At 30.5% G+C, this 12,588-nt stretch overlaps 1 long non-coding RNA gene across 1 annotated transcript in view; it reads right to left on the bottom strand.

The window, feature by feature from the left end:
• Positions 1-12,130, bottom strand: part of LOC148283049 (uncharacterized) — a 386,042-nt gene extending 373,912 nt beyond the window's left edge. The window contains exon 1 of the long non-coding RNA XR_015821948.1: positions 11,761-12,130. This is a non-coding gene — a long non-coding RNA (uncharacterized LOC148283049). The remainder of the gene's footprint in view (positions 1-11,760) is intronic.
• Positions 12,131-12,588: the final 458 nt, after the last annotated feature.

The raw sequence follows: 12,588 nt of genomic DNA, 5'->3' as shown, positions 1-12,588 counted from the left end.
TTTTTAAGATACTGATGGACAAATAATATTTCATTTAAAATTATCTAAAAAACTAAAATATGTGATGTATTTTTTTGTGTACGGGTTTATTTAAAGATTTCAAAAAATATCGTGGTAATAATATTCATAGTAGTTAGATATTCATAAATTAAGTGCAATTTGCAACGCCGGATACGTCACAAGAACGGGCGGGTCAATCTGCACAGAGTTTGTATCCCTTAGGAATAACAGGGAAATATCACTTTTTTTACATATTTTAAGCAATAGAGGTCGATGAAATACTGTCCAGAAAAAAAAACTTTTTTTTTGTTACTTAGTAGCATAAAAAATATTTTAAAATTTGTTATTTTGAATTCCCGCAAAAACGGTCATTTCACTAGCCACGCCCCTAATACGTCACGATTCATGTTTACTTGTTCCTGACCATTAAAATTTGTTTAGAACATTGTCAGGAATTTTGACGTCAAAATTATCAAGGCTAAACATGTCGCGTTTTTCTAGTGACGCATTAAAAAATATATATGAATGTATATATGAAAACATTATTCCACAATATCCATATTAATTTTGGAAACAACTAATTCTTTTAAATCCATTTCATATCTTTGTATCGGTATTCGTGGTATGTGATGTTCCCTATTGTGTTAACTTTCCTTCATGTGCAGCTCTCTGACAGAGAATTCCCCAGAATGTTGGGCACCCTCAATGCAATATACTATTGTTCTACCATAAGACTTTCACATTACATTTAATACATCAAAAATGATCAAGAAACGCTGTAATTGGAGAAACAATTCAATGCCCTGTGCACCACTGTACGCAGGTATGGAAATGATGATTTTTTCTTAGTTGAATTTTTTAACAAATACTGTATTTTTGTCGATTACCACGTTCTGGTGGCGGACCGTTAAATGTGGTCTGCCAATTTGTATGGATATTGTACCGCCATACTAGAAACACGACCAACTTGTATCTTCATAGTGAAGCTTGAATAGGTTCATCAAAGTATATTAGATTTTTCTAGAGGAAATATATTTTTAATAAAGAAATGTATTCTTTTCATACTTACTGGCATCAAACTTCAGCCTTTTTTATAAAATAACTAAACTTAAAGAGAAAATAATATTTTTTAAATCATGTACCCATGTATTTTTAACTTAAAATTATTATTTATTTATTTTGTTTATTTTATTTACTCGGAATTTTTACAGCTATTGCATAAAAAAAGTAGAAATATATTAACAACACTAGAGCCATTAAAAAAAATTCCTGTTAATTTAATAAAATTAAATTAAAAAATGCAAAAAGGGACAAGATTACTTAAAGTCCATGAGCTCTGTAGCTGCAAGACGTGCTGTAATCTAGCTCCTATATATCAGAATTGTAATATATCATAATTGGAGACGAGGAACTAGAATCCCAATCGTATATGCGCTCTGTAGCTGCAAGACGTGCTGGAATATTTATTTATTGTACAGCGCCCTTGAGGTGATTTTCACAAAAATGGCGCCATATGAATTATCCAAATGTATATATATAATACATAATACATAAGAAAAGAGTTTACAGCATTGTTCGTGTGTGAATGAATGTGTGCGTGGGTGCGTAAGTAAAAAAATGACATTTAAAAAGTGCATTTTTATTGAAAAGGGTATAGAAGAGAACTTGGTAAGAGGTTATACTATAAAGAAAATAAAATTAAATACAGTTGTACCTACTTTTATAAGTTATAATGTGTTGATTGTATTTTTAAAAAGTAAAGTTAGTTTTAAAACCTTATTCTGAATGAAGCATTTTGATTTAAAACTTAATTCGTACATATTTTTTTTTTTTTTATTTAAATCTTAAAATAGGGCACACATATCATACATATTGTTATGTGTGTTCTAATAATAACATTGCAAATATATTTAATTTATTAATTGTTTATCACATATGTCTTGACCATTATTTTAAATTTTGATATGTTTTTTTCTTCATAAATACTTTTTTCCAATTCGTAATACTTTTTAATTGCTTTAAATAAAATTGAATTTTGTGACTTTGCCTTTTTCCTAAATGGAAGTCTAATTTTGTTCTTTTCTCTAGTATTGTGATTGTGTTCATGCTGGTTCCGATCAATTTTTTTCCAAAATTCTGTTTTTTTTATTAGAGTTTATAATTTTATGAACAAATATCATTGTATTGTAAAATATTCTTTGTTTATATGTTAATAATTTCATTTCATTTACCATCGACTTAACCCTCGTATATCTGTTTTTTTTCAAAATGATTCTAAAGGCTTTATTTTGTAATACAGTTAGTTTATCTATGTTTTCTTTGTTTGATAAAAATAAAATGCTACTACAGTAGTTAACGTGTGGTTCAATAATTGCTTTGTAAATAGTTTTGCAGGAGTCCTTATCAATAAATCTTATGATCCTTCCCAAAATTGATATTTTTTTTGCAATCTTATTTATTACCATCTTAGCGTTTTGGTGAAATGTAAGTTTTGAATCCAACATTACACCTAAATATTTAATTTCAGTGACTTCATTAAGTTTTTCATTTTCTATTACAATTGATGGTGTAATTTCTATTCTTTTGTTTCCTATATTCATATATTTAGTTTTGTTAACATTTAATTTTAATTTATTAATTTTTAGCCACAGTGATACACTATTAAGATCATGATTTAGTCTGTCCATAATTGTTTTATAATTTTCTCCCGATATATATAAATAAATAATGTGCAACGAGTCCCATATAACATGGTTGGTAACCACAAAATGCAGTGAATAAGACGTAATGTCAACAATAAACAAGGCAGATATGACAATACGCGTGCGTTGGTACAAAACGAACATACATATTATATTATTTAAATAAATAAATACATAAATAAACACAATATAATAATATATTAAATTATATACATGGAATTTTTTTAATTGAGTTGTAGTACAAATGCCGGTAATTTACAGTTGCAACAAAATATAAAATGATGTAATTACTTATATTTACATATAGAATTACACTTAAGATAATATTTAGTTTTATATAAATAAGAGGGTGAAAGCGCTAATTGGTCAAATAAGTAAGTGGAAGTGTACCGAGTATTTTAAAATTAATAACTTTTATATAAATAAAAGTAATTATATCATTACAATGGAATTCCTTCAAGAATTGTCAATAAATAATTTTAATTAAAAAAATATATAAAATATTTTTAAATTCACTAAAATTTTATTGGACCACTTTAGATGTTTTTTCAAGTGATGTTAACGAAACCAGTCGGTTTCAAAATCAATAAAAAAAAGTAACATCAAAAAATAAAAATAGAATTAAAATACAATAATCATTTTTAAAAAACGCTTTTCAAATAAAAAATACAATTTTTTTGCATCTCGAAAACAGAAAAAAAAACTGCGCTTTTTATCACACAGATACTCAGTAGGCTATAATTAACTATCATTTCCTTTCCGCAGCTAAAGGTGCATAGGGCACTGCGTTGGTATACCAACTGCAGCGTATCTAAAAATGAAAGGCGGTCTGACTTATCTTCAAACAAACATATTCCTGTACTTTCTCCCTGGATTATGGCACTAAAGCAGTGTTTTTTGAACACACAAAAATATTTACCATTCTTGTGTCTATTGTTTTGCTTTGTTGATAAATTGTTTCTTATAGGAGCTAGGACCATACATCTTCAGACGTACGGTATACAAAAATTAAAAATAATTTTGAAAAACGGAAAGGTACTGATGCAGATTTTTTTTTATTGATACTTCCACAAAAAAAAATCAGTTCCATTTTTAGCTCGGCATAATCAGTGCGACGTGCCGTTGTCTTTTGCGAGAGAGAGAGAGAAAAACTATCTTCGAATTCCTATTCATCAATAATTTCTCTGACACCGCATATCCTCTTAAAGTAGACAAAGCATTTTTCTTAGGACAGCCCTGTATTCAACGGTTTGAAAACAGGTACCTAAATTTATTAATATACAGATAAGTCCGTGAGTAATAAGTGACGTTTATCTAGAAGTAAGCTTGAACGACTGACTTATGCGTATTTTCACCTTTCGGCTAAAAGCTATTACACAAATCAACGGCTTCTTAGCATTCTTTTACGCCGTTCGGTAGATAATATCAATATAGAAATGTGGAGGAGATTGGGCGTAAATGCCACACAGAAAAAAGATACCGTTGGAAATAATGTCAAACGAAAAACGCCGTATCGTGGTTGACGGATTAATGCTTTAAGAGGATATCTGGTGGCACAGAATATTAGTGAATAGGTGAATATTTGAACATGGTTTTAGCCTTGCTAAAATTGACAAAATTGACGTTTCGTAGTCGCGTTTTCTGGACCCTAAAACTGAACTGATTATAATGTTTTGTTTTTGAACAGAGAGTTGAATAAAATTTCTTGTGTCGCTATGTTTCACCTTTTTCAAAAATTGTTTCTCATATTTATTTACCACACGCCCAAGGACGGTAGATTAAACTTGGCGCTTTTAACAGTTTGTGGATGATCCTAGTTCCGATTTTTAACAATTTATCAACGAAAAAAACAATGGAGACCTGCTAATAGTAAATATTAATATGGTGAAAAAAATCACTGCTCTAGTGCCATAGTCCAGGGAGAAAATAAGTGGATGCATGAAGAAAAGTCAGACCTGTTTATTATTTAAAGTCAGGTGAATTTAAAAACAATACGTCACCTGTATAATGCATGCATAGTTCCTATTTTCTACGGATGCAAATAATGGCACCTCACCAGTACTTTAAAAAGTAAACTACTGAGTTTTGAGAATAGGTGTCTTAAAATAATTTTGGGTGCGCGGTGGTCTGACTTTGTGAGAAATGAAGAAATGAGACAATTAACGCAAGAAACCTCCAGTGACAACTGTCACCGAACGTAGGCGATACGGTTGGCTTAACCGCGCTTGCCTACTTTACAAGGTATCAGGGTCTCGATATCCTCAACGTAAACTGCTGCTTGTTTGTCAACAGTTTGTGTCAGAACTACAGAACGCAGACCTAGCTTGAAAGGACGCACTGGACCTGGCAGCTGATAGAAATGCCGGAGGCTCTTTGCGGACACCATATGATCCAATTAAGGAGCGAAAATGAAATAATTTAAAATTAAATAATGTTTTAGACATATATATTTGGTTCGTTCCAATTGTAACATTCACAAAAGGCATTTATGCCCATGTTATTTTATTTTATTTTATTTATTAGTGTGTACACGGTAAAAATGCATTTTATAAATATAAACATAAATACATTTAACATAACAGTGTTCTATTACAAAAGTATGAAATAATATAATAACAATATATATACATACTCGTATAACACAGTTGTTTTATACATTATTCTTTATAATAAATTTGGGATTTTAATACTTGACTTGTAAAAAAATAATTAAAAAATATATAATAATAAAAATAAAGATAACGCATTATATTCGAAATAGCGAAAATCATAAATCATTGTTTTTATAGATAATTCAAAATACTGATTAAAGAAAATTACTTTGTGTTTCAAATGTACCTAGTCTCCCCTTCGTAGGATATTTATATTATATGTGTGTATGTTTTAACGGATAAAATAAATTTACCAGTATGATATCAGTTTCAAAGCAACTTCTGCTAACTTCTTTGAAACAAAATACTATACTTCTCGAACATTAAAGTTTAAAAACCTAAACATATACAAGTAAAGTGAATCAATAATATTATGTAATGAAAACCATAGAAAAAAATGTAAAATAAGTTATGTTTTAAACATATGCAATAACAAAACTCGGTGATGGTAGGTAATATTAGATTCTTATTTATGTTCAAAGCATTAACTTTGTGGTCTAACGTTTTAATTAATGTCAGTAAATATTAGTATTTAACCACTTACCGACTTTTTGTATTTACCGGTTTCGAGACGTACTCGTCTCTTTGTCAGGACACTCTACACCAACATGTAAATACTAAAATACACTTTTAGCTTTACCATCATGTCTCACTTTACTATGTATATTACGGTCTCAAAACCGGTAGACATAAAAATTCAGTAAGTTATTAAATACCAATACATAGTAAAATTGATTACTTTTACATTCATAAGCTTTTTATTGAATTACGCGGAAAAATAAGTTTTCGATTAAATAAAAAATAAAAAATTATAAAACTTAATGTAATTTTTTTTTACTGAGTGGGTATAGATTGTAATACAAAATGACAAGTGGGGATCTTATTTGATCTTGTATATTTGTAATACATTGTGACTGTTTTACATCAGGCAAAAGCAGATAGTAAACGAGATCAGTGAGGGGAGAAATATGGGAGAGTGGTGTACAGCAACTCAATTAACACAGGAAAAATCCATTTAGAGAAAATAACGGAGATGACACCCAATGAGCGCTTTTGCAAGGGCTTTGTATAGGTTATATAAAAATGCTGTAAGAAATAAATATTTAATTTTCAAAATAAGAAATATTTCAAAGTTTTTTTTCCCTTTAGTCTGTCAATTATTGTGATATAATATTATAAATTACATTACTTTTTGATTGTTTTATTGAAGTGATGTACAGTGAGTTCAAATGTTTATTAATAAGCTTATGTTAAATATCAGCTACATCTACGTCGAAAGGAAAAGTTATTATACCTCTACGCAAACAGCGCACTAAATTCGGCGAACGTGCATTTGCTGTCGCAGGCCCTACGGCATGGAATGCTCTCCCAGCAGAAATACGAAACTGTGAGAGTGAAGTGATGTTTTGGAAGAAACTTAAAACCCACTTGTTCTCTAAATCATTTGAATAAATTCTTAGCATGTGGTGGAAAAGTAGTATGAAAAAGAACATTATTTTTCTTAAATTAAAAAGTTAAAGTTAAAATTAAATTAAGCGCCCTTGAGGTATATTACGAAAATGGCGCTATATAAGTTATCCATAATTAATTGTGTTTTTATTAGTTAGTGCCTGTCGGTAAACCAAATAGACATACAGATTTCATTAATATTAGTAGGCACACGATTTTTTCGGTAATATTAAATTAAAATTAAAATATAAATTAAAATATAAAAAAATTAAAATTGTGTTATCAAATACTCGAACGCAATGTATGTAGGTTTAATTTTGTAGGTAACAAAGTTATAAGGAAGTTTAGTCTTACTAACTGTCTATGCAGAGGCAATACGATTAGCTAGGTTTGATGCTTAAGTAGGCAGTAAAGATACAAGGCATTTCGCTTTATTTTGCATATTTTGTATGTATATTCGCGAGATAAAAGCTTTTTCTACGGCCGCGAGAGCGTTTGGAATATAACCCCTGGACGCCCAATACGAATTATTCGTCGAAGAAAACTTCGAGACTTAGGTAAAGCTGATTTTTAGGAAGTTGACAGCCGACAAGGAGACCAGAGGCCTTGTTCTATAACTAATTCGTTTCATAAATTTATTCGTACCGTAGAGGAAAAAGGAGAATTATGATTAAAGGTTATGAGGTAATCAGAAAAACAATTAAATAAATAAAACCTTTAATTGCAATCAATTCTTGTTTAGAGATTAAATAATGTATCACTGTGTATGTGTAGTTTAAATATATTTATTTATTTATTTACATACATAAGTTTACTGTACATTATTTGAGACAATAAGTCCCAACTCCATGGGACTAAAAGTCCTGTGTTGAGATGGGACTAGCAATTAGTTGACACAGACACGTGAGTATATCACCACAAATATAGAAACGTATTTTATTTATATTTTAAAAATATATATGGCACATCAATATGGTAAACAGTTAACTCAAACATTCGGAAAATCATCAAGGAGTTTTCTGCTCAAATCCCTCCCACTAAGGAAAGTCCAGTTCTTGACTACTTTCTTGAAAATAGTTTTTGTCCTTGAGAGCTTAATACGCTCTTCCAAAATAATGAACGCTCTCGGTGCGATAAATGTATCTGAGCAAAAGTCGTACGGGTTATATATTGTTTTAATTTTTATAAATTGTGTTAGCAAAATAATGTGTTTTTATTAACTTTTACAATCGATAAAAAAGTAAACGTAGAAAAAAAAAGGTTATTTTTATGCAAAAAAGCTGAAGCAGTATGTGCGATTTAAATTATTTATTATAAAATTATTAGAGTCGGTATCATTTTTCGGTTTTGGTAACGCCAAATTTTTAGATACCCTAGTAATGTAAGTACTGATTTAATAAAATAACCTTACTGCTTTTCGAATTGAGAAAATAAAATATTAGTGCAGTCCAATAGATTTTATTGTTCCGAGTATTTTTTACAAACACGAACTAAAAATGCGTCCAGCAACAAGAAAACTACGTTATTAAAATAATGAGCATTCTGATTCTCAAAGAGCGACACGGAGTTAGAGCATTGGGAAACCTGCCCACAAGATGATGACGCTAACTGTAGAAAAATAAAATTACAAAAATAAAAAATAAATAAAAATTGAAATGGGTTTTTTTATTAAGTAAGTATTCGTATTAGTTGTTTATTTGATTCACAATACTCGTAGCCATATTAGTCGTGCACAAACAGCTATTAAAAATTGTGGTTAAAAAAAATGCGAGCTTATTTAGAAACCTCCATTACATAAATAGTAAAGGTAGGCACTATTGATCAAACAGATAACTTAGGTATTGAATCATTTACCCATAAACTTGTACAATAAACTTTTGATATTTTTCGTATTGCGCCGGAAGTGAAAAAAATGAAACCAAAAAAACTGCCTGATATACTAAATTTAGAAACGTAAAGCCGTGCTAAGGTTTTCTCAAATTCAATAAAATGGTTTCTTTGTTTAACTTTTTTAAGGAATTTATTTTGTCGATTTTGACGAAAACATGAATTTATTTTTTAAATACAACTAGACCTTCGTGATCTGAAAATTATCATAAGAATAATGTCAAATATTAATTGTTATTATTTCATAAAATATTTTCTAATTAAAATGAGCATGCCGGCACTGAACGTCACGTTTCCATAGCGTTCCCCCGTGCCCTTTTCCACCCCTTAATAATCCCGTTCCCCGCATCTTAATCTAGCATCGCCCTTCCCAACAGTGGTATTTACAAAACAGAGCCGCATTATAAAAATAAAGAAAAACAATTGAATTTTACGGCCCAAAAAAAATTATTTATATTTATTATTAAGATTTTATATTTATTATCACTGTCATACGTATTATTATATAACGTTTGTACATTCCATTTTTCGAGATGTATAAATTTTCATTATTTATATTTTTCTATTATTATTTTGTATACTTTTCCATTATTATTTTGTTTATTGTTTTGATTATTTTGCATATTGTTTTGATAACCTGTATATTGTTTTAATGTGTAAATAAATATTTTTGATTTATATATCGAAGAGTCCCGACTTAACACGGATTTTTTTTAACAAGTCGGGACATAAAAAACATATAATTGTGTCTATGTAAATTTGTGTATTTTGTGCATTAAATTAAAAAAAATTAAAGCATTAACTTTCAGGTCAAACATTTAACTGATCATCATCATCATTTTTCCCTTTCTGAACCAAATGGTGCATAGGGCGTATCGCAGCGTATCTCGATATTTTTTATTTAATGAACCATTTAACTAAATGTTATTAAATATTTGTACATAACCGCTTACCGACTTTTCTATGCCTTCCGGTTTCGAGACGTGCTCGTCTTTTCATCAGGACATCAATTAAACCAACATGCAAAACCCACTACACACCTTCACCCATCACCTTTGTTTTTATTTGATTGTAATAAACCAATAATATAAGTTCTTCCCGATTCCTTACTTTATTTATTTTTACCCTTACTCGCATCTCACACGTAATGGGAAAATCACACCGGTTTCGGCGTAAGTTCAAATAAAAACACGCAAATACATTACCACGTGTCATGCAGGTATTGGTAGAAAGTTCGTACACTCATTGAAGCATAGAGGTATAAAAAACTTGTCACATATTTAATGTATTTTTTTCATTCTTAAACGGTGATAAATATTATTACGAAAATGGTTCTTCCTTAAGCTAGGGTTTCCTAGGACAGCGGTGCCCGTATTTTAACGGCCGTAGTGAACGGTGATGCAGTGGACAGCCGTCGTAAAGGTGACTAGGTGTGGTTTTATAGGAAAACGGTGTTATCAACACCATTTAACACCGTTTTCCTAGGAAACCACTCTCTAATCACCTTTACGACGGCTGTCCACTGCATCACCGTTCACTACGGCCGTTAAAATACGGGCACCGCTGTCCTAGGAAACCCTAGCTTTACTGGCATGGCGGTAGTCAGATTCAAACCACCTGACTGGTGCTACCAGCCAATCAACTCTTTCAAACGGTCAATCAGAGACTAGTTGCTTATGTTAGAGAAAATGTAATGTCTATGTACTTTTACTCATTTTCTAAATAATATTTAACACCGTTAAAGTATGAAAAAATTACATTAAATATGTGACAAGTTTTTTATATCAATATGTTTCAATGAGTGTACGAATTTTCTACCAATACCTTCGTGACAAGAATTGCAGACTTGAAGGCACAAGTTGAAGGAGGCCGAGGCTTGGACTGTAGCGCCTTCGAAGAAGAAGAAGAAGAAGAAGAAGAAGGATAGTACTAATATTTAATAAATCGTGAAGATTTCCTGTAATATGTGTTATAATGCAACTCCTTATGCACCACTAGTGTAGATAGCGTAAAGAAGAAGAGGAAAATCAATATGTTGTGCCTTTCTCCTATGCTTCGTTCTATGGTTGTATGGTACTTGGGAGCTTTAAAGTATTCAGAACCGGTTTTTCATACCGAGAACGAATAACTAGTTCCAAATATCCGAATCCAATAAGACCCTGGAACCGACATTAAACTATATAGGGCATGAACTTTTTAAAAAAGGTACTCCGTATGTTTTATTGAAGAGTAGTAGTGATTAGGGCACGGGGGCATTGCTGTGGTTACGCGATGATTCTTAACTACACAATGATTTTTAATTTTTATTAATTTATTTACTTAATTACAGTTTATTACATATTACTTGAGACATAAGTCCAAACTCCATGGGTCTAAAAATCCTGTGTTGCGATGTCATATGTCATGTAAAAGCCCTCTGGGCGTAAATAGAAAAAAAATAAAAAAATTATGCTGAATATTTCAATATTTTTCTGCTGAGCTGAATTAAAAGTTTATTTTACTTTGTGTTATAAAAACCCGTAAGTACATTAAAATGAATTATAAAAAAATATATTTCATATGAGTTTTACAAAATATAATATTATTTTTGAAGTATCACAGTATCAACGTAGTATGTATTAAATAACAAAAATATATTCGAGGGAAATAACTAATTTTTGCTTCCTTGTATTTATATTATATCTAAATCTTGAAAAGACATATTTTAAATAATTGGTTTAGATATTGAATAAAAAATCCTTCTTCGTAAAGTATCAGAATTTATCCGAGACGCAAACCCTTGTCGAGCGGCGAAGCCTATTGGCGATGGGGCAAAGCTTTTAACAACCTAAAAATCTGTATGTAGTGGTACTGTGAACAGTGCGCATTATATCTCGCACACATTTGGGCATACATAATAAAACGATTATACATACACACAGTATACTTATACATACAACCTGTTTTCTCATACATAGAGCTTACACATTATTGAATCGGACCTATAGAAATGAGGCTCCTCCTGACGAAATGGTCGTTTTATTAAGATAAGGTGTAAATAAAAGAATTTTGATTGGAAAAATTCAACTTACCGAATACGAGTCGCTTCTGATCAGCACTGGCGATAACTTATGTATCGAAAATAACAAAAATCTTCTCGCCATTGGTGCGGACTAATTATGAGATTTCGAGTATGTTTGACAAGTTTTTCGCAGGTGGAAAAACTAAGAACAGAATAAGTTGTTTTTCCTCAAAGGTAAAGTTAAAGACTGGAGTATATTTCCAACATCATGTCGATACGTAACAACTTATCTTCAGTGAAATGAATGCACGTAAAAACTGAGACGTTCTACCAACGCTGTTGTTGTTTCGTTTGCCAATTTATGCGCCATGGCTTCACTTTATAGTGATTTACTATAAAACTCCAAAGAGAGTACTGTATTATTAGCGATAGTATGTGTAGGAAAAGTCATTACCCCGAACGAGATTTTTTCTATTTTCTCCACGGCCGTTACGACGAGAATCGAACACAGATTGAAAGGAAATGAAAAATGCGACAAGGAAGGGGACTGAGAATTGTTTATAATAATCTGCTCTTATCAGAGTACGGTCCAGTTATTAGTAATTAAATCAACAAAATTGCTGTTACGAGAACACTGATTAAATCAAACTCAGCCAAAAAGTTCGTTCGGAAGTAATGTACGAAACAAAAAATATTGTTTTTAGTCAAACTGATTTTATCATTAGAAATAGAGAATTCTCAAATTAAAAAGATAAATTAATATGCTTTTATGTTATCCTTCTTATATAAAATATTTTGTAAAAATAATCTAAATTAAACCTTCATTTTCTATGCGTGTACCTATATAATATTTTTTATTTAAATTTATCGATCCTTCTTCTTAATCACCTTTTAAGAG

This window comes from Micrasema longulum, unplaced genomic scaffold (genome assembly GCF_059751315.1).
Source record: "Micrasema longulum isolate JH-2025_06_02 unplaced genomic scaffold, ASM5975131v1 h1tg000266l, whole genome shotgun sequence".
Classification (NCBI taxonomy): Eukaryota; Metazoa; Arthropoda; class Insecta; order Trichoptera; family Brachycentridae; genus Micrasema; species Micrasema longulum.
This window is presented reverse-complemented; position numbering and strand designations above follow the sequence as displayed.